The following is a 23528-nucleotide window of genomic DNA, read 5'->3' on the forward strand; positions in this document are numbered from 1 at the left end:
AGTGTCGGAGACCCTATAAAGTATGTATATAAGTGATCAGTATGTTGTGCTGAGTCGTTTTAGCCACGTCCGTCTGTATGTACACGAACTAGTCTCTCAGTTTTTGACGATAAATTTTGCAGACGTAATTTTTTCTTCAAGAAGCTGCTCATTTGTCGGGACTGCCGATAAAGGACCGTTATAACTTATAGCTGCCATACAAACTGAACGATCGAAATTAAGTTCTCGTACGGAAAGCTTTCACATTTGACAATTTATCTTCACAAAATTTAGCACAGAATTTTTTCTAGGGTAACAATGTAATCTCCGAAGAAATTGTTCAGATCGGTTAACTATAGCATATAGCTGCCATACAAACTGAATCATCGGAATCAAATGCTTGCATGGGAAACTTCCTCATATGACAAGGTATCTGCACGAAATTTGACATAGATTACTGCTTAAAGTAATAACATAATCTCAGAAAAAATTGTTCAGATTGGATTACTATAGCATATAGATTCCATACAAACTGAACACATAGTTACTAAAAGAAATGCACCTGTGAAGGGTATATTTTTAAGCTCGTATTAGAAATACTTTATCTCTATCTTTATCTTTATCTTTATCTTTATCTTTATCTTTATCTTTATCTTTATCTTTATCTTTATCTTTATATTAAGAAAGATTAAGGGTTTTCGTAACACCTACGATTTTTAAGTCCCTCTGAAGTGTACATTTGTTTACAACAAACGACTAATTTTGGAAAACTGCCATTAAAATTTTCGATTGGAATACTGCCAGACATCGTTCTTCGATGGTTCTCCTGAAGATCGATTATGAGATCAAAGAAATCCATAAGGTTTCAAAGAGAATAAATTACCTTTTTAAAAAAAGAAAACAGAAAAGGTTTTAAAGAACGTGACGATCTAAGTATTTAAGTGGATATAACCCGTTGAGATAGAGAATTATTTCTATAAAACTCAATGATTCTTTGCTTCGATAATTTAGATTAAAGATACTCATTAAAACCTTCACATATTTTGCTTTAACTTTTAATGCTCAGCATTTAAGTCTAGTTTTCTATGCTTATAATACCCCTCTCCCACATATCCGACAGTGGTGCGCCATTGATTGATGCGCACTAATTGCAGGTGCACATTAAATCATGGATAATTTGCGTGGCTGTATTCACTCATGGCAATGTGTTTGCATGCAAATAAATATTTTCACAATTAATAGTTAGTAGTATTATTTTGAGATTTGCGATTAAAATTTGTTTGGGAATTCGGCAATTTTACGTTTTATGTTGGTTTGATGGCAAATCCATGGCCGCGATACAAAAACCAGGCTCTAAACCAAACCAGAAAACCCAAAACAAATGATTCGCTCATTTGCAATTGTGCGCAATAAAATATGTAATCAAAATCGCCAAAACCAACAACAACACCGACAACAAAAATAAATAAATAAAGCAAATCACAATTTCTAATGAAAATATATTAGCGAAAATCAACACAATTCGGCGCTTGGACGCACACATACAAGTGCCTGCTGGACAACAACGACAGCGCCAACAATCTATTGATAATAAATTAGAATTGCAGGCAACGGAAATTTATTTTTATTGCAATAATCTATCAGCGAAAAATTGTTTAACACCGCCACAAAGCAGGTATTAAATGCTGATTAACTAGCACATATGCAAACCAACAGAAACAGCAAAACAACAACAAAGCAGCATTGAAATTCTAAATTAGTGTGCATAGCGTGCAAATAATGCTTTGAATTTGTGTGTGCGTGTGTATGCGCGCATGTTGGTCACTACACAATTTTATTGGCCACCACGGCGTATGAGTATTGAATTTATTTCCAGCACTAGCATTAAATTGTGCAGCAATTGAAATAAATCTTTTACATTTATTTTTTTCCATCCATTAAATTTTTCGCCATTAATATTGTTGAGTGGTGGCGCTATACTAATTTGTGGTAGCACACTCACCGCTAAAAGTACACACACATGCATATAAAACGCAATTCTCTCGGCAATTGCAGCGCACTGCGTGTGTAGGTTGGAGTATGAAAAGAATTATTCAAACACTTAATAAAATATATTGTTTGTGAAAATTCGTGGTGAAATATTTTGCCAAAAATTATTGCTTATCTCGTGTTTTGAAAATGCTCGATGCTCTCGAGCGTAAATCAACAAAGCCGCGATCTATTCTACTACATCATCTGTTCTAATCAAAATATTATTGTGCGCTAATTGTGATAAAATTCACTCGGCTTGTGTTGTTATTGGTGCGCGTTATTGTTTTGTCGAATTTAATTTACTGCACAATAGCAAACGTTGAGCAAAATTAATAATAATACTATTTTATGTGCGATTTTATAGTATTTGAAGTGTTAACGGTTTATTTTATTCCATTTCGTGCGTTAAATGGAAAAATATTGTATGGAAAAATATTTTTGAAAAACAAGCAAAGTAAGCTGTAAAATAAACTGAAAATTTATGGAAAAGGTTATTAGAGCATTAATAGTTCAGCAAAATAATTTTTTTGCAATGCCTAACATACACGCAATTAGATTTTTAATACTCGTATAATTTAGATTGAATTTTTGAAATACAATATTATTTTAAAAAATTGTTCGGATAAAAATACGCTGCAAAATACTCTTGCTTTTATTTGGTTAGAAATTAGATCTTAATTCAATGAAAAGCGCTTAAAAAAGTAGTCAGTTTAAAGGAGATTATGTGTATGGTATGTTTCAATTCAAATATGTAATATTTGTTTCCAAGAAATTTAATGAAAGCTTTTTTTAGTGATGGTGCTTTTACTGATGAGATTTTTGTGTAAATAATATTATCCCAATGAATTTTTCTGAAACTTTGAACGAAATTAGAAAAAAGTGTAGTATTATTGTGTCTTTAATTCTATTTGAACGTTTTTTGCATAATTTGAAAGTTTATTAAAAAACATACGAGTAATTTTATTCAAAGTATTGCTCAACTAATACAATAACACTATCTCATCCTATTGGCAATTTGAGGATTCCATTCCAAAAAAACTGCGTCAGCTTTGTGGCCAAGAATGAATCAGGAAAATCTTTGACATGATGTTCTAAAGAAAATCGAGTTTTAGTGAAGGCGTTCTGCATCGACGGGAACAAATGGTAGTTAGAAGCGGCAGGGTCTGGGCTATAAGTTGGGTGAAGAAAAACTTATAGTCGCGGTTATCCATATAATTTCAACAGGTTTCGTAACACTTCCTTTTTAACCGTCCCGCATTTGGGAGATCAAAAGTTAAACCATTAAGAGCGCATACCTTCAGACATCACACCGAACTGGTGGGAGCGGAAATTAAACATCTGTGCAAATTTGCATTGACTACTAAGCATTTTGCTAATCTAGAGCTCGAATACAGGAGTTATTTTTTTCTATAGCTTCACAAAAGCAGATGCGATCTTCGATCAGCCATCCTAACCTAACCTACCACATGATGCTGGGCGTTGTAACGGGTGGGCCATCTAACGTTTTAAATTTGAATTATCTATATTTCGGCATTGGAAACGTCAAATACCATTCGAAAAGTGATAGATATTCAGTAAAAAGTCTAAAGTTACGAAATGGGTCGCTATTTACAGGAAGAAAACTGGAAAATATTGAACATTTTTTCCAAAGTGCTGTGTCTTCAACCCAAACTGTGAGAAATTTGGCAAAAAAAATTGACAGACAAAAAGTGCCATCAGTTCAATTTGTGCAACAATTTGTCAAGTGTGTGCATGAAACTGGCTCGTTGGTGGTTAAACCAAAACGTCAACGTTCTTTTCCCCCGCGTTCAACCGAATATGGTGCGGATTGTGGTCTGGTGGAACCATCGGCCCATTTTTCTTCGAAAATTAAGAAGGAACCGCCGTAACCATCAATGGTGAGCGATATCGCGCAATGTTAACCGAATTTTTCTTCAAGCAAATTGAAAAGGAAGACTTGGACAATATTTGGTTCCAACAGGATGGCGCTACGTGCCATACAGCAAACGCTACATTCAATCTTTTACGCCCTATGTTCGAAAATCGCTTAATCAGCAAAAGAGGTGATGTGAATTGGCCTCCCAGAAGCTGCGATTTAACTCCGTTGGACTATTTTCTGTGCGGAGCTGTTAAAGATAAATGTTACGCCAACCATCCAGAAACAATTCAAGATCTAAAGTACAAGATTCAAGCTGCTGTAGCTGCCATAAGGCCTGAAACCATTGAGAATTGGCCTCCCAGAAGCTGCGATTTAACTCCGTTGGACTATTTTCTGTGCGGAGCTGTTAAAGATAAATGTTACGCCAACCATCCAGAAACAATTCAAGATCTAAAGTACAAGATTCAAGCTGCTGTAGCTGCCATAAGGCCTGAAACCATTGAGAAAATACTCCAAAATTGGGTGGATCGGATAAACTACTGTAAACTGAGCCGTGGTGATCATTTGTCCGAAATTGTTATCCACAAATAAATTTCATAAAACAACCTTTTAAATAAATGTTAGACCTTTGAAAAATATCAAACCGCTTTTTTTATTGACTTTTTAAATTTAAAATTTTATATATGTAGTCCGTATTAATGGAAAATTATTGCTTTACCTCTAACCGCAAATTCTGGGCATTTTCCGACAGTCGCTTGCTTCAATTTGATGAGTTGTTGTCGATAGTGTTCCCCATGAATGGTTTTACCCGATTTTGGAAGCTGATATTATAGCACCCCTTCCTGATCGCGCCAAATATAAACATTTTCTTGGCGTCACGGGTTTTTGTCTATTTTTCATCACCAGCCATAATTCGTTACGAAAACGCCTATAATGTACAAGCAGCATTTCATTTTGTTCTTTAACGTCTCTTGGCTTGATTACAGATGTTGCCTAACATCTTGCTGTTGACTCTCAACGATGCTGCAAGCTCTTCTTGTACTTAACTCAAACAAATATCTTCTTCGTCTTGGAAGTAAAAATCATCACTTTTAAGTCGTGCAAACCACTTTCGGCATATTTAATCGGTTAAATCATATTTATCATAAATTTCCATCAAAATACTATAACTTTCGGTTGAGGTTTTTTTATATTAAAACAATGAAGAGAAAATACCTACAAAAATCATTTTGTCTTGCACAAAGTTCAATATAGTTGAGGGAAAAATTATATAAAAACAGAGTAGTTTTCCAACGCTTACTCGGAATAAGGAAACAATGGCATGCAAATAAATTTACATCATCTCTTGGCAAAAGGTTGTAAGCACTTGGTGCCATATCCGGACTAAGAAATCGATGCATAGAACCTCCGACCAAACTCTCGGCTCATTAAGTTAGACTCAACAAAAAAGTTATAGACAAACAATTCATTAGCAGTAACCAAATACATTATGATGTAAAATTAGTAAGATACGTCACATTAAATCTCATCAATGTCTGCACCGGTGCTATTAACATTGCAACAGAGGAATATATTACATTACTTTGGTAAACCGAATTCACACCTAATTGCAATGAAATTAAAATAATAAAACACGCTGTGTAAGTTTACTGACAACACAACACTAACAACAAGCGCATATTATTTAAATGTGATCCATGCAACAAAATGAAGCAATAAATAAATGCAACCGTGTGTGTGTGTGCAACGGGAAGAGAAAAGCAGAGATGTGCCGCCAACCACAAATGGTCAGTTTAACAGCTGTAATGACAAGCGGTGATAGAAGCGTTATTTTAACCAAAAAGTAGGAAAATCCACATACTTTCGAATACCCTGCAGGAAATGCACAGCAATGCTTGAAGCAGGTTAAATTATTTGATGGCCATTAAAACTTTCAATGATGGTTTTGCTTTCAATGTCTTCTTAAAAGAAATGTCTGTCTGTTAAAGAGATGTTATAGCTGTTATCATATTAGCTATGTTATATTACATGTTTTAAAAGCGCCAGTAGAGGCATGCGAGTTGATGAGTGAATGAATAACTTTGCCAATAAGGGCTACGAAAATTCAATTTTAGGGCCGGGTTTAAAACAGAAACTCGCTAAATTGGCTAGACTTACTAATACATGCATACATGTGCATACATATGTATCTTTATACTTATGTGTATATATTAGCCACGTTACAACTTTATGCGGCTTTAAATGTTTGGTGGAAAATGATACAAAATACTTCAGTTTTAAAAAGGCGGCCAACATGACGTATGAGTTACTAATGGTTTGATTTACATGATTGTGTTATCTTCCCAAATGTAAAAATCGAAACTACAGATATAATTATGATCGAAATAAGCTAAAGATGTTGACTGAACTCTTCTTTAAGTTAATTTTAGAGGACGAGTAGAAACATTATGAAAATCTATAGCCCCTTGACTGGTCACATATGTATTCTTCCCACTCTGTGCTTTAATATAAGTATTTGACTCTGACCTCGCTAGATATACATATGTATATTTTTGTTCAAGACTTTAAGCCGCGAACTTTTATGAACGATTTCGTATGGAATTCAGATCAATCTTGTATAGTAAAATTTATTTTTTATTTTAAATTACTTATAGTATTTCAATTGCTGAACGAATTTATATTAGACTTGGTAAAAAATAAAATATTCATACGCCATGACGGCGATAAAATTCAGTAGTGGTTAGTTGGTCCAATACAACATATTTGTGCTATATACTCGTAAATTTGGGATTCATAATACGCCTACAAGAATACTATTTCGATATACAATTATTTATGCGAGTTGTTCTTTCTGTTTGCTGTCATGTGAAATCTCTATCTGGCAGAGATTTCAAGTTTTGCAAAGTTATTCTCTTGAATACTCTCAGCGCTGGAGTGTTTTCATCCATTAGGACGACATGACTGCCGTTGCTCATACAGCAAGGACCATAAATCTTCCGCAGAACCTTGCCATTGTCCATGTCTCACGATTGAATATCTGATCATTTGTTGATTTTCCAGGTCTAAAGCCATACTGATATCAGATTGTTGATGATGGTAGATAGAACCAAAAATGCACTGTTGAATAGGTTTATTCCAAAGTAGTTGGTTCAAATTGTGGGGTCTCCCTTTTTGTGAATTGAGAAGAGCACACTTAAATTCCAATCGTCGATCATGCTTTCCTTCGACCATATTCTACGAAGGAGCTGATGTATGCTCCTTATTAATGTTGCTATTCGAACTTCTTCATGGACGGGCTATGAAACATCCATCGTCATAGATTGGCATATCGTGTTCAACATATCCTGGTGTTATGCTTTCACTGTCTTTCACCAGGCTAGAGAAGTGTTTCCTAGGGTGTATAATTTCAGTGTATTTAGCCAGTAATATCAGCCACTAGAACACCTCAAGGGGTTCTACAATAGCATGCTCAAATCTTGAAACATTCTCTTTGTCGCCGCACCTTTTCTTAGAATTTTCAAGCATTACTCTTGCCCTCCAGCTTGCTAAGCTCTTCGTACTCAGTTATTTAGTTATGTATATGCCCACATTACTTACTTTCCGCTGCTACAAACTATCGTAGTGCAATTAGAAATAAAATATACCATTGAACTACTTATCAAACAAATAAATAAGGGATGTCCTATATTCTAGCATTATTTTTGTCAAACGAACCATTGCTGAAGCCAAAAAAACCATGAGTTTTGAATAGCAATACAAAATTTAATTATATCTATTTTACTAATGTTCCAAACAAATATTAAAAAAAAATCTATTTACTTTATCGCACGAGCGATTTCGATTCATTTAAATTTTCATTTAAAATTTTTATATTTGGACATTTAAATTAATTTTAGACGTGCACGTTGTCAAAGTGTGGCAATCGATTGTTGCACAAAATGCAAATTATATACCAACAAACAAACATTTATATATCTGTAAGTGTGCACTCGGAAGTTCATTTTTTAGTGGTCGTTGCTTGCGTGGGAATTAAGCGTGAGCGTGTGCGACGCTTAATGTGTCAAAGCAAAAATGCAATTTGTAGTTTACGGTTAACCAATAATGCAAAAAAGGAAAATAATTATTAAACAAGTGTTTGTATGCGAAAAGGGAATAATGGGTAAAAAGAGTTTTTTGTTTTGCAGAAAGCGTTTTTTTTTTCAATTACCATAGATATGGTAGCAAATTTTTTATGTATTTTAGGTAGCGTTCGAAGTATGCCAGGCACATGATGCATTTAAGGGATTAATGACTAATTGTAATAATAATGTTTGAAATTTTGTTTAAGAAACTTACTGAAAGGTTATTGAAAGTTTTTGAAAATTAATTTCGAATTAGTTTATTTTGTTTCAGCATCTGGAAGAAGGACTTGAATTTTTCGTTACGTTAATTTTTAACATGGCGGGTCCACTAGGTAATTTAGTCGCTTCGGCTGACCTACTAGAATGGAGGATATTATAGCGCATGCCACACTTTAGTTGCCAACGAAGTTTTTCTTTACCTTCTCTAACCCACGAACGGTGCTGTTTACGACTTTGAATTTCCTCCACATTTTTCTAAAACTATCGTTGGAAAATAGCTATCTAACGTGCGATTTTACACTAAACAAGTTAACTATTTAGCATGTATGACAAAGGAGGCACGCTCGAAAACATAGTGGACTTATTTACAACAAATTATTTTGAACAGAATCAAGGATATTTGAATACTATGATTTTATGTAAGAGTATGTCATCTGAATACTTGCTATCCGAAGTGAAATCCTTAATAACCATTCAAAATTTCCTGCCGCGCCTGATACCATCCATACCCTACTGGCGTCTTTTTGTACTTAAATTTTTTCTTTCATTCCAACAGCTATTTTAGATGCAAACATAGCTTGCTGATAACAGTATTTTTTGCAATGTTTTTTGTTATAAACTTTAATTCGAAAATTAACATTTTATCAGCAATGCTTGAATTTTTATCAAAATGAGAAAACTTTAAACAAATTTAAAGGAATAATCAATGATGACTGTTGCAATTATTTTTTCAAATTTTTTGTATGCAAATTTTTTCTCAGAAATATCAATTTGTATGCATTAACTATAACTATATATTAATTTTATTAAATTAAATAAAAATTTTACATTTTTAAAAATATTTTTGAATTTTTTCTTCAAATATTTTTTTGTAAGATATACTGTTATATCTAAGGGAAAAATCTTAGTGCATCAGTTATGCTTTGCATGTAATTTTTTTTTCTAAGGGATAGCAATGTACATATGTATATGCATTTAAGTGACTATATTATCGGGTTCTTTAAATCAAAAAATTATGTTAGCTCATATTTACATATTCGTATGTGTAAACACATAGCCACAGATGGCAAATGAAATACCACGCACAGCAAAATGAATTATGCAGTAACTATTTTTCATTTACCTTCACCAAAATAACGGTATATTTGCAGTTTTTGTCATTAATTCTTCTCTTTTTTCATGTAATTAACTCACCGCAATGGTTTTTAATTACAAATACACATTCATTACATATTTCTCCGCAAATATTTTTCAGTATTTTTTAATTATTGTCCTTTTAATTAATTTTTTTCTTTTTTCCAGTATCCAATATGTGCAAGTGTGCGTGCTGTTGGCCAAATATTTGCTATTTTTCTGCTTCTGGGGAAATATGTTGTGTGGAAAATATTTTAATGCATTTGTGGTTACCTGCAAAAAAAAGAAGGAAAAAACAGAACAAATTCTAAGTTGAGAAATGTATAATTTTTACAATCAAATATTCAAATCACTTAGATTACATTAAAATAATTTATTCTGGCAAAAGAATGTGTAAATAATTAAAAGCATACAGTTTTTCGGGTTATTTAGCTAATTTTAAAATAATTAACATAATACATTATTCAGTGAAACATTTAAAGCCTGCCTAATGAATATTTAATTGGCTACCGTGATAAGTTGGAAAAAATAATTTCAAATAGTATATGAATATATAATTTGGTATAAAAAGTGGTTAAAAAATTGTGTGTCAGCTGGTGTGCTAGTAGGAACTTAGCGTGTATTGCTGGGAATTATGTTAGATAGATTACAGTGTGCTTAATGTGCCCTAATTTGAAAGCCAAATTCCTTTCTTTCGTATTTTGTATTTTTTAGTATAGCAAAAATGGAAGAAATTTGATTCAAAAAGATGTATTTTTTAAAGTTATCCAACTTATCAGTTACCAGTAGATTCTCAAATTGTTAACGACACAGCTTTCAAGTATTAAGAGCGATTACTTTGACCACCTTTTAGTACCAACTAGAACGTCATGCTAATTCCTATTATTACTAGACCGCCTCAGCGCTTGCTCCGATCAGCTTCATGTACCTAAATGCGGTTAATCACCTACTGGAATATGGTTATGTTATCAAGTAGAGAAATATATGTCCAGCTGCTGTAGACCTACGAGGTATGACAAATAAGTAATGAGACTGATTCCATAAAGACCGTATATTTATAATTATCAAATACAACTCTGCCATCCCCTTCAAAGTAGTCCCTTGGGCAACCATTTCTGGAACGCTTCGACTGGGATGTCCGCCGCCTGGATGTCCGTAATCGACTCAAAATGGGTTCCTTTGATCACCGATTTTGTTTTAGGAAACAAAAAAAAGTCACAGGGTGACATGTCGGGCGAATAAGGCGGTTGTTGCAACACGGTGATACCTTTAGAGCCCAAATACTGGGACACGCTGAGGGCGGTGTGGCACGGCATGTCGTGATGAAAGATCCAGTTACGAGCGGTGTTTGGGCCCACCCTGTTGACTCGTTTTCGCAATCTTTCGAGTACTTGGCAATAGTACACCTTGATTCACAGTTTTCCCTGTGGAACGAATTCTTTGTGGACGATTCCTCGGCTATCAAAAAAGGCAATAATCATCGGTTTTTTGCGCGCGGAGACAACAATTGTGAGCTTTGGCGTTTGGTTTGCGGATCTACGAGCACTATCACCATACACTCTTACAATTTTAACGTACGTTTCCGAGTAGTTTCGAGCTGGAGGGATGCCGGAAAAAGAAAAAGGGAATTTCAAGGACACAGGTTTACCAAAAGCGCGGCAATAAAATCAGTCTCATTACTTAATTGTCAAACCTCGTATGTGCTATATTGGCTCGATATTGGAGGTTTTGTCAAATGTTCAGCTTGTTTGGTAGAAAAATTTCAGATTGATAAACAGAGAGACTAGTTCGCGTATGTATAAGTATATATTTATATTACTATAGAAAGTTCTTAAAGTAATAATTTATGGGATGCCAAATACCAAATAACTTGTTTTGAATTTTTTAATAGGGTTCACGATGAACAACTGTGGAATGCTGTATAAGCTCCTAAATAGCTGCATATAGTTGGACTGAAATTTGGTCTATTTACCAAAAATTTTTTATTTTAATGCTTCTATTTTATGTATGTATAGTAACTTCGATTCCATCACCTTGGGCCCGCTAAATTTCTTGTCACGTGGAAATCATCTATCAAGGGAAATCATCAATAAAAAAGCAAAAGGCAACTCTGGCCTTCTGATTGAAGGATCTTTTGGTCTTAGAAATACAACCCATACAAGTCATAATGTAACTCGTCTATCTGCGCTCTATCTGCTTCATAATAACATGAATAATTTTTCAATGGTAATGTCTCAAGGTAGAATGCGCACTGAGATTTGACCGTAAGCTTTTTCCATGGCATTCAGAGTTTGCATAATTCGAGTTTTTCTTTATGCTTTTTGCAAATTCACTTTGGGAATACACGTGTGCGATGGCTTATTTGGTTTCAATTAACTTTTGCATATTAATTTAGCCAAAAGCTATTGGGTATATTAATGAAGTAGCCAGTGTATGACGGACATCAATGTGTTGAGTGCCTTGATAGCATTCCTTGGGTTGTTAGTTCAAATCCAGGATAATCAGGAATGTCAGAAAGTTGATTTCGATGCTTGATCGTTCTGTTGTATGGCTTAGAGAGTAAGAATAATGGAGCTATAGTCAAGTAGTTTATTTTCGCAAAACTCCATAAACTTCCATAAATGCATCTCTTTTTCATCTGACCGGCGAAGCATATTTTTACTGTGGATCTAATCTGCTGAAATTGATAAGTTCTAATACAAGATATTTACTTAGGAAAGCTAGCACAGCTCCCAAGATCGAACAGTTAGAAATATACCAAGGAAAAATCAACTATTTTATAGGATTAACACCTACTTTGGATATAAATATATGTGTATACATTAGGGTGGGTTTGTATACCAAATATTATTTTTTTTACTTGGTACTCTCTCCAAGTATGGACTCTCTATTGTGACAGGACGGTTTTACGACTTACAATTTTCTACATTTTTCTTAATATAAGATGGAAGAATTCCAATCTCGCTTCCAGCTACTTGACAAGATATCTCGTTAAATAAATTTTGAAGGAAATTGAATGTTCTGCAAAGTGGTCGCTTACGATTTTTTTCGTAAACACAGTCGTTTAATTAATATTAACGTTTGAAGTTTGATTATTTTTGAAAAAATGTTTGTTCATTAAGACCACATATCTGGACAGATTTTCGTCGAGGTGAATAAGTACCTATTTTTCAGTGCACCAAGTGAAAAAAAATATTAATTTTTTTGCCCCACCCTAATGTATATATTAAGTAACATTTAACCAACCCACCAATGAACCAACCGTGCAGGTATTAAGCAGCATATCCATCAGCGTGGCATATGCCACATAACCAAATACAACAATAACAAAAGAAACAACTATAAAAGCAGCCACAGCATCAACATCATCAACGAGACCGCAGAAGACTCGGGAATACTTGGTTACCAGCGCTCACATAGCCAACATGGGGCTTTTGTAACCGATCCCCCTACACATATACATACATGACATATGTACATATGTAAGTGTAATTATGTGGCATGAGCAAGGTGAATTGTGAGCGATGTGTGCACCAAAGTATACAATTTGTTGTTGCCTTTTAATATTCATTCGACCAGCGGATATTTTTCTTCTCATGCCAACAGCCACGCACGCACAGATACACCCTCATGCCATGTATGCATACGAAACCATACTCTCCTGATTTACATATGAGCATTTATGGGATGGTGGCGCCGCTTGTGGTATACCGTTACACTAAATTTACCCACCACTAAGTCCTGCTGACTGTTACCTTACACTGATGCATAGCGGGCCTCACGCTCTCACACAACCACACATACAATACATTCATACGAGCGCTCGTGTAATTGCGCATGTACACACAGGTGGGATTGTTAACAACAGCAAGAAGAAGAAAAAATGTATTTTTTTGTTTGATAGTGAGGTTGAAAATTGTTGAAAAACTTTCGCAACACGGTGAAACAATAATTTGCTTTTCATCATAAAAAAATTATTGTTTATTCATAATCACAGTTGTTGCCCCCATTGCAATGCAAAACAGCGAGCAGCTGTTCGCCCTGCGGGACTTTGCAAGCACACGTATGAAAATATATCAATAACAACAACAATAATAGCACGATGTGTGCGCTGGAAAAATATAAACAATTAAAAAAGAGTTGAAAACAGTATGCAAATTATATGGCGAAAACCGCAGAATAATAATTTGTTGCATGTACCTTTCGGAACTTTTTGTACGCATACATATGTATGTATGTGTGGCATATTATCTGTGCATTCCCTTAAGCAAGACCAATGACAATGGATTCAATATTAATTGGTAACTGCAACTGATTGCTAGTGTTCCCTTAATCACACACATACATGTAACAAAATAAAAATGTGTGGGCATTTGTGACTAACATGGCGATGCATAAGCTGTGCTTAAGCTGACCACTGTGCTAATCGCAACAACATCCGATTCTTTGAAGATTTATAAACAAATAATTGTAAAGATTTAAGCTTCTGGCGGAGGAAGAGCTTTTAGAAAGCTTTGAGCTTCGAGATCCACATTTTGTATGCTTAGATGGACTGCTTGATCAGTATAAGCCTTACTTTCAGCCCATTCTGCCTGTCCAAGCTTTTAGTGATGAAAACTGTCGTTTGGTTCGGTTTTGTGGCTAATTCCTCACTAAAAAAACTCAGTTGAAAAATTATTAATATTTCTGTGATCGGTAAGACACCCTAAATATCTTTCAAATGTCTTTGGACGGCTGAGGAGGTTGCTGAATGTAGTAGCTTTGTCTATCAATCTAAGAATCTGATATTAAATTCATCTTCTAAAGACTTTTGATGCTAAACTGCCGAATCGAAATGATGTTTCAGCAATGCCATGATCGTTGATTTGATTTTCTCAACTGGTAGTTTAGTTTTCTTTGAAAAGCACAAAACTTAGTGATTGTTATCTATAACTCTTTCGATTTCTGCTTTATGTGCACAGTTTGATCGTTATTTCTATTCATTATGGCAGTCTATGGCAAAACCATATGCTACGAGTTGACCGATTTTAGATTAGATCGGTAGACGAGGATAGCACTGCGACCTTAGGAATATTGTGCTATCTTCTAAATCACAAAGACTCACCTAGCCCCAGCATATTGATAAAGTCCAATATACTGATTAGTGCTAGTGAAGCGTGGGATCCTTTTTTGGAAATATGTATCCAAGGGCTTTTTACATTCGTCTGCAGACTGCTATGTAGTCATTTAGCAGGTGTTCTGGAGTTTCAGACTCCCTTTTGCAGAATCGTCAATTTGCTCAAGAAGCGAGGTCCATGTTGTATATAACGGGTGATTTTTTTGAGGTTAGGATTTTCATGCATTAGTATTTGACAGATCACGTGGGATTTCAGACATGGTGTCAAAGAGAAAGATGCTCAGTATGCTTTGACATTTCATCATGAATAGACTTACTAACGAGCAACGCTTGCAAATCATTGAATTTTATTACCAAAATCAGTGTTCGGTTCGAAATGTGTTTTATCGACAAATTTTGTTCAGCGATGAGGCTCATTTCTGGTTGAATGGCTACGTAAATAAGCAAAATTGCCGCATTTGGGGTGAAGAGCAACCAGAAGCCGTTCAAGAACTGCCCATGCATCCCGAAAAATGCACTGTTTGGTGTGGTTTGTACGCTGGTGGAATCATTGGACCGTATTTTTTCAAAGATGCTGTTGGACGCAACGTTACGGTGAATGGCGATCGCTATCGTTCGATGCTAACAAACTTTTTGTTGCCAAAAATGGAAGAACTGAACTTGGTTGACATGTGGTTTCAACAAGATGGCGCTACATGCCACACAGCTCGCGATTCTATGGCCATTTTGAGGGAAAACTTCGGACAACAATTCATCTCAAGAAATGGACCCGTAAGTTGGCCACCAAGATCATGCGATTTAACGCCTTTAGACTATTTTTTGTGGGGCTACGTCAAGTCTAAAGTCTACAGAAATAAGCCAGCAACTATTCCAGCTTTGGAAGACAACATTTCCGAAGAAATTCGGGCTATTCCGGCCGAAATTCTCGAAAAAGTTGCCCAAAATTGGACTTTCCGAATGGACCACCTAAGACGCAGCCGCGGTCAACATTTAAATGAAATTATCTTCAAAAAGTAAATGTCATGAACCAATCTAACGTTTCAAATAAAGAACCGATGAGATTTTGCAAATTTTATGCGTTTTTTTTTTTAAAAAGTTATCAAGCTCTTAAAAAATCACCCTATATAAGTGCTTCTTCATACTGATCTTAACCATCCTCATTTTTAGAAGACCGACTGGCGCGCTGTTGAAAACTCAGCGATAACCGCGTAAACGCTGTCTACGCCAGTAAAGAAGAAGAAATAATAAAGCTCAGCAAAGATCGTCTGAATAAATACTTGTGGAAAAAATGCTGCTGACGGACTGTCTTGATAAAAGCCTCTATTTAATTGGTAGTTTCTAGACGAAAACCATAAAAACAGTTCATGATACGAGGTTTTACAATTAAGTAATGAGACTGATTTTATTGCCGCGCTTGTGGTAAACCTGTGATCGTGAATCCCCTTTCTCTTTTTCCGGCATCCCTCCCCTCTGCAATGATATATGTATGTACCATCGCTCTAGCTTGTTTAGTTCGCCTGCTGCGTTAAGTTGAGTAGACTTGTGTTTGTAGTGCTCGTCACGAAAATGGAAAACGAAATCAAAAGCAACGCGTCGCGATAGAATTTTGCGCCAGATTGGGCGAATCAGCTTCGGAAACGTACGCTAAAATTGTAAGAGTGTATGGTGTTAGTGCTCTTAGTCGTGCCCAGGCTCACAATGGTTGTCTCTGCGCGCCCCCCGCCCGAAAAAAGCTCGCATGAGCAAGTCGAAGGTGGAAATAATGATTATTGCCTTTTTTGATAGCCATGGAATCGTTCACAAAGAATCCGTTCCACAGAGAAAACTGTGAATCAAGTCTACTATTGCCAAGTACTCAAAAGATTGCGAAAACGAGTCAAAAGGGTGCGTAACTGGATCCTTCATCACGACAACGCGCCATGCTACACCGCCCTCAGCGTGTCCCAGTATTTGGCCTCTAAAGGGATCGCCGTGTTGCCTTATTCGCCCGACATGTCACCCTGTGACTTTTTTTGTTTCCTAAAACAAACTCGGTGGTCAAGGGAACCATTTTGAGTTGATTACGGACATCCAGGCGGCCGTGACGAGGGTACTAGCGGATATCCCAGTCGAAGCGTTCCAGAAATGTTACGAAGAATGGAAAACGCGCTGGAATCGCTGTATAGCTGCCCAAGGGGACTACTTTGAAGGGGATGGCAGAGTTATAGAATAATTTTCAAATATACGGTTTTTATGGACTCAGTCTCATTACTTAATTGTCATACCTCGTAGTTAGTTTTTAGAAATATCTTTTAAATCTCCATAGATTTTGAGTTTTTTTTTTAGTGTGCTTTTCTTTGCCGGTTAACATCATTAGCAAACTTCAAAAAGGGCTGAGATACGGCATTTAAATATACCTAAGCAAGGATATCTTTACGCTAAGTAAAAGCCTTTCCTTGACGTGAACTTTTCAGGAATGAATTAAGTAGTTACAAGGTACCTATAGAGTCACTGTGAAGTAAAAGCTTGTTATACTCGTAACATAGATATTGTTCACATTGGAAACCAAGCATATATTTTGTATTATAAAGGGTGATTTTTTAAGAGCTTGGTAACTTTTTTTTAAAAAAAAAAACCATAAAATTTGCAAAATCTCATCGGTTCTTTTTTGAAACGTTAGATTGGTTCATTGACATTTACTTTTTGAAGATAATTTCATTTAAATGTTGACCGCGGCTGCGTCTTAGGTGGTCCATTCGGAAAGTCCAATTTTGGGCAACTTTTTCGAGCATTTCGGCCGGAATAGCCCGAATTTCTTCGGAAATGTTGTCTTCCAAAGCTGGAATAGTTGCTGGCTTATTTCTGTAGACTTTAGACTTGACGTAGCCCCACAAAAAATAGTCTAAAGGCGTTAAATCGCATGATCTTGGTGGCCAACTTACGGGTCCATTTTTTGAGATGAATTGTTGTCCGAAGTTTTCCCTCAAAATGGCCATAGAATCGCGAGCTGTGTGGCATGTAGCGCCATCTTGTTGAAACCACATGTCAACCAAGTTCAGTTCTTCCATTTTTGGCAACAAAAAGTTTGTTAGCATCGAACGATAGCGATCGCCATTCACCGTAACGTTGCGTCCAACAGCATCTTTGAAAAAATACGGTCCAATGATTCCACCAGCGTACAAACCACACCAAACAGTGCATTTTTCGGGATGCATGGGCAGTTCTTGAACGGCTTCTGGTTGCTCTTCACCCCAAATGCGGCAATTTTGCTTATTTACGTAGCCATTCAACCAGAAATGAGCCTCATCGCTGAACAAAATTTGTCGATAAAACACATTTCGAACCGAACACTGATTTTGGTAATAAAATTCAATGATTTGCAAGCGTTGCTCGTTAGTAAGTCTATTCATGATGAAATGTCAAAGCATACTGAGCATCTTTCTCTTTGACACCATGTCTGAAATCCCACGTGATCTGTCAAATACTAATGCATGAAAATCCTAACCTCAAAAAAATCACCCGTTATATGTGTTGTCACTAAACGATGATTGGCATGTGTGTCATACTCACTCCACATATTTGTTACTATACTTACATATACTATGTATCTTTACATTTGCGAGTATACTTAAAAATACACCTGAGCATTGAAATTGCGAATTTATAATCATTGCTTAGTTATTTTCGTGCGATGGGTCAATATTTGCATTTGATTTTGGTCAAATTTTGATTTTTAATTCATTCGCTTTGTGAATACTATTTATTTATTTTAGATTTGTTGAAGTTATTCTAGCTTAACAAAACATTCCAACCAGTAAAGCTCAAAAGCCAGCCGAAAGTAAATATAAATGATGTTGCTGGTTTGTAATTAAAATTGATTCACAGTTAAACTGTTACCTTGAAACATTAAGGTGTGGACACAATAGTGGATTTTTAAAGAGAATATATGGTTTTAATAAGTGGTTCCATTAAATGTACACTTCTACATATATTTAGTTACAATATAAAATTAAGATATTATCAAAAATGTTTATGGTGCGCAAGGATTTCAGGGATAATAAGTCTGGTACGGACCGTCTAATGTTTTAATTTTGAAGCAAACACCATCCTAATGCATACTCTTACATACGTGTATTTAGATAGTACAATATATCCTCTTCACAATTCAAATTTGTTTTGCTAAATTCATCCCGCGGCGAAAATAATCCAATTAATGCTACTGGTGAGCTTCATTATGATTGGACTCATTTAATTTATTGAGTGTTATTTTAACAAAATCTAATTAATTAGTTTGCAATTATATGTATAAATATGAAAAGAGTTTGTAGTTGAATAAAACATTTTTAATTACTTTAAATACTGAACAAGACTTGACTCTAGTAGCGATGTCCATAATGAGATTTTTGTTAAATACAAAGTTAATGGTTTTTTTTATACACAGAACAGAGTTCGTCACGTCAGCGTGAACAGCGTGACGAGCTTAGCCGATTTAAGCTTGCTCATATGTCTGTCTGACTGTATGTATATGGGTAAACTAAGAAACCTAGAATTTTTGAGATATCGATATCGAAATTTTTCAGATGTCTGTTCTTCAACCAGAAGCTGCTTGTTTATCGAAACGATTGCCGATATTGGCTCACTATAGGACATATCGATCAGAATCCAATCCATGCATGGAAAATTCTTTATGTGACGAGATATCTTTACGATATTATCGAAGTATATTGTGCTTCATACGGTACGAGGAAACTAATAAAGAACTCGATTTTATTTTTTACTGTGGTTGCTTGAACAAATAAAAAATATCAATTCCAAAATCGGATGATTTACGCTCTTGGAAGATAATATTGACGTACGGTCTATTGGCTGCAAAAACTAGTTGAAATGGGGTCTCTTTGCTGGCCCAAGTGAAACATTAATGATTAAAACATAATGGAAAATTCTTAAATTTATAATGAAGTTCAATTATATGCTCTTGAGAATATGTCTAGAGATATGCCCTCTACATAAGAGATGTGGTTTTGTCTTTCTTAAATATTCACTTGGCCTTAAATAGTATCCATCGACCTATTTTACTACTGTAAGTTTTCGCGCGAAAACTATTCGTCAAATTATATTTTTTTTAGAATAATAATACTCTAGGTAAAATTTGTGTCAAATGTCACATGAAAATAATCATTAGTGTTTAGTATACGTTTGTCTTTCTGAAGTACATATGATGCATTCGGCGATCTTTACGATAAGTGAGATTATTTAATAAAGAAGCTGCATTAAATTTTGTGTTCTGGTGCCCAAAAGTTCAGCATGTTGGAGGAGGCTTTCGGTTATAATTGCTTGCCGCGAGTAAGTGTTTTTGATTGGTACAAATTATTCAAAGAGGCTCGAGAGCTTGTTGACGACGAACCACGTACAGGACCACGACGGCCAAAAAAATTTACTGATGTCATCAGACGTCAATAAAATAAAGAAATTGGTGCTTGAGAATCGACGACTAACAGTCAGAGATCTTACTGGCACCGTTGGAATATCGGAGAGATCACCGAAAACCATTTTGAAAGCTCATTTGGACCTAAGAAAAGTGAAAGCACGATTAGTACCAAAATCCATAATTTTTTCCAAAAGTAGCGTCGCGTTAATGCTTTCTGACCAAATGTATTATTAATGGCGATGAGTCTTGCTTACGACCAGGAACAGATGATCAATCGGCCGAATATGGCAATAAAGGTGAGCCGAAACCGAAAAAAAATAAGTTAAAGCTGGTCAAAAATCAAGGTTATGCTGGGAGTCTTCTTCAATTATGAAGGTGTGGTGCACTCCGAATTCCTTCCGACCGGCGAAACTGTCAACAAGGAATACTATCTAAGTGTTATGCGTCGTTTGGGCGCAGCTGATTTAGTTCTCTGTGACTTCGGGCTATTTAGCAAACTCAAGCGAAAGCTCCGGGGAAAGCGTTTTGAGTCAATTGCAGACATTCAACGTGAACAACTAGGCGCATTGAAGGAAATTACTTTAATAACTGTTACGACGACAGGAAAGAACGTTGGCATAAGTGTATTGAGGTCAAGGGACAATTTTTTTTTTTAATCAAAGTCGTCACAATGAGTGAACTAAAAGTTGTTTGAAGCGAAAGTGGAGCTAAGGTTTAAATAGGGCTTCATGGGAAGTAGACGCGTTTTTGTTTACTAGATTTCGGGAATTTTTACCTCCTTACGAAGCACCTTTCGAACAATGCCTGTTGGTTGGCGTGGCTATATCCAATATCCAATTCCCCAGAGAGCTAAGGAATATCTGCAGGAAGTTATGTAGGGTACGGAGACGCGCTCGATAGGTAACCTCCGCAAGTTTATTGCATACGAATAGGTCTAGTATAAGCTAATTGCTTATTTTTGAAACAGAAAACTTTAATAATCTTTATTTTGCGTTTATATTGGAGATTAATCCAATCGTGCCTTAGAAAGCTAAGGTTTCGTACAAAAAAACTTTTTAGGTAATTTTGTAATTGCTTGACGCAGTATTGTTTGAGTGTAAGAAAATACGAGTATACTCGTATGTGTAGTGATTTGCCAGAATCTACATACGTGTGCTTGGTTGGGAGCTTCTTATTCATCTACCTTATAGACCAAATGTTAACTTTCGGTTTCTGTCTATGGCGAATGATTTTGGTGTTTGTTTTGTTCATCGTAAAAATCGATTGCCAAGCTTTTTGCCAATATTCTTTTATGCAGTGGTTGTAAAAGTTAACCTAATTCTAAGTACAGAACTATAACCGTTATGTTATATGTGCCGTTATGTCATATTCATAACTATTATTGTTAGTCTAGTAATGAACCAGTTCGTAACTAGTGCGTTTCATTGTCATTCATTTATATAGTATATTTAGGTATATTATTAAATACACTTTCAATTCTTTAAATCATATCGGTCGCTTGTAATGAAATTAAAATTTGCAAATCGACTTACTTTAAATTATTTAATTATACTCAAAGTATTAATTTTACACACACATACACACTTACATTGGTTCGACTCATTAATGTGGCGTATCCGATTGAATGTCGATAGTTCATTTGAATTCATTATGGATGAAAGCAAAAATATATCGCTTACAATGGCATGCACACGCACACACAATATAAAAATACTTAAAAACACATACAAATAAGTATGGCACACATACATACAAGTGCATATCAATATATGTATGTATGTATGCCACCTTTAATGCATTTAATATACTTACATACGTACATACATATATGTTTGTATATGAGTATGTGTGTATGCTCTGTGAGTATGCAGCCACTTAAATGCATTTTCCGCTAATGAATATTTTAAATGGCTAAAATAAATCGCACTGTCATAAAAAAATATAACGGCTTTTTTCGCAACGTTTTACCGGCAAGCGCATTACATGCCGGCTTAACCGCAAAGTACGTAATACTTTCATTGAATATGCGTGGCACACACACACATACATACATGTGGTATACATATGTACAAACAGCGAGCAGACGCTCATTGACCGCTCGGCAACATTTGTTGCAGCAACAGCTTACCGCTTTGCAGATAGCCGACATATTGGCGAAATTGAAAATTGAAAACAAAAACGCACAAACGAATAAGGCTACATAAGCATATATAAACATACGCAAGCACATTCAGGCATAGCGCAGCATATGCATACGTTCGCCACCAATATAATTTGCATTAAAAATCACAAACCACCAATGAGCACCAAAAAATATTCAATTACAATCGCTGTAATAAAATTACGCCAATATAAAATTAACAAAATGCAATAACAACAGCAATGCATAGTAGCACATAATTACCGCTGCTCATAGTATGTGTGTGTGTGTGTGTTTGCCAAGTAATGCGCCTGCTTCGCTGCTTTCGCTGAGTATGAGTGTGGCCATTTCCCATGCGGCTTAAGTTGGCAAAAGTCTTGATTGCTGCTGGTCGGCGGCATTTAAAAAGCGTTATGAGAAATTAATGAGCAAACGAAATGCTTTTTAAAATAATGCAAATAAACAAAGTTGCGCAGCAAGGAAACACTTAACGTGCCGCCAATGTGGTCTTACAGGCGATACAATGGAATTTCCACTGCAGCAGCTTTGGTGAGGAAAAACAACACACATATTCACTGGCGATGTGGCTTGTAAGCCAAAAAAAAAACAAAAAACGAAACGTTAATGATGCGCAGTAAAGTGCACAGGAGATTATCGGTTGTGTGTTATGGTATGCGCTGCACTTACGTGCATTAATATGCGATGTGTTGCATTAAAAGGATAAGCATATATGCATATATACAGTTATATTGTACTTTACAATAATGCTAGGGTGTTTCATAAAGGCTTAATACTTATAGGTATTTTTAAATGAAGGCAAATTCTCAAGGGCTTTTTCTTATGGAATGTGAATTATTTACACCTAACAGGTCGGTGACCTACGAGGTTTGACATTTAAGTTATGAGACTGATTTAATTGCTGCGCTTGTGGTAAGCCCTGTGACTTTTTTTGTTTCCTAAAACAAAATCGGTGGTCAAAGGATCTCATTTTGAGTCGATTACGGACATCCAAGCGGCCGTGATGAGGGTACTCGCGGACATCCCAGTCAAAGCGTTCCAAAAATGTTACGAAGCATGCAAAACGCGATGGAAACGCTGTATAGCTGCCCAAGGGGACTACTTTGAAGGGGAAGGCAGAGTTGTAGAATAATTTTCAAATATACGGTTTTTTTGGAATCAGTCTCATTACTTAATTGTCATACCTCGTATAAGTGGTGAATATACTACCAATTTGGTAGATTTTGTTTTGAATACAATAATGTTTGTTTTCCTTTCTCCTGCTTTTAGAACAATATATAATAGGTAGATGGTAAAATTATAGGGGCATATTGAATTTAATATAGGGTGTGTCATCTAACGTTTTAAATTTGAATTATCTATATTTCGACGAGGCTCATTTCCACCTCGAAGGTTACGTTAACAAGCAGAATTGTCGCATTTGGGCACAGAAAACCCGCACGTAATCGTCGAGAAGCCAATGCACCCAGCACGAATCACTGTAT

At 35.6% G+C, this 23528-nt stretch overlaps 1 protein-coding gene and 1 long non-coding RNA gene across 3 annotated transcripts in view; both read right to left on the bottom strand.

Annotated features, from left to right (window-relative positions):
- LOC105233937 (tubulin beta chain) overlaps window positions 1-23528 on the bottom strand; it is a 114191-nt gene that overhangs the window by 66547 nt on the left and 24116 nt on the right. The window lies entirely within an intron of this gene.
- LOC125776857 (uncharacterized) overlaps window positions 9548-23528 on the bottom strand; it is a 37514-nt gene continuing 23533 nt past the window's right edge. Inside the window, exon 2 of the long non-coding RNA XR_007422030.1 lies at window positions 9548-9636. This is a non-coding gene — a long non-coding RNA (uncharacterized LOC125776857). The remainder of the gene's footprint in view (window positions 9637-23528) is intronic.

The sequence above is a fragment of the Bactrocera dorsalis genome, chromosome 2 (genome assembly GCF_023373825.1).
Source record: "Bactrocera dorsalis isolate Fly_Bdor chromosome 2, ASM2337382v1, whole genome shotgun sequence".
NCBI classification, from domain to species: domain Eukaryota; kingdom Metazoa; phylum Arthropoda; class Insecta; order Diptera; family Tephritidae; genus Bactrocera; species Bactrocera dorsalis.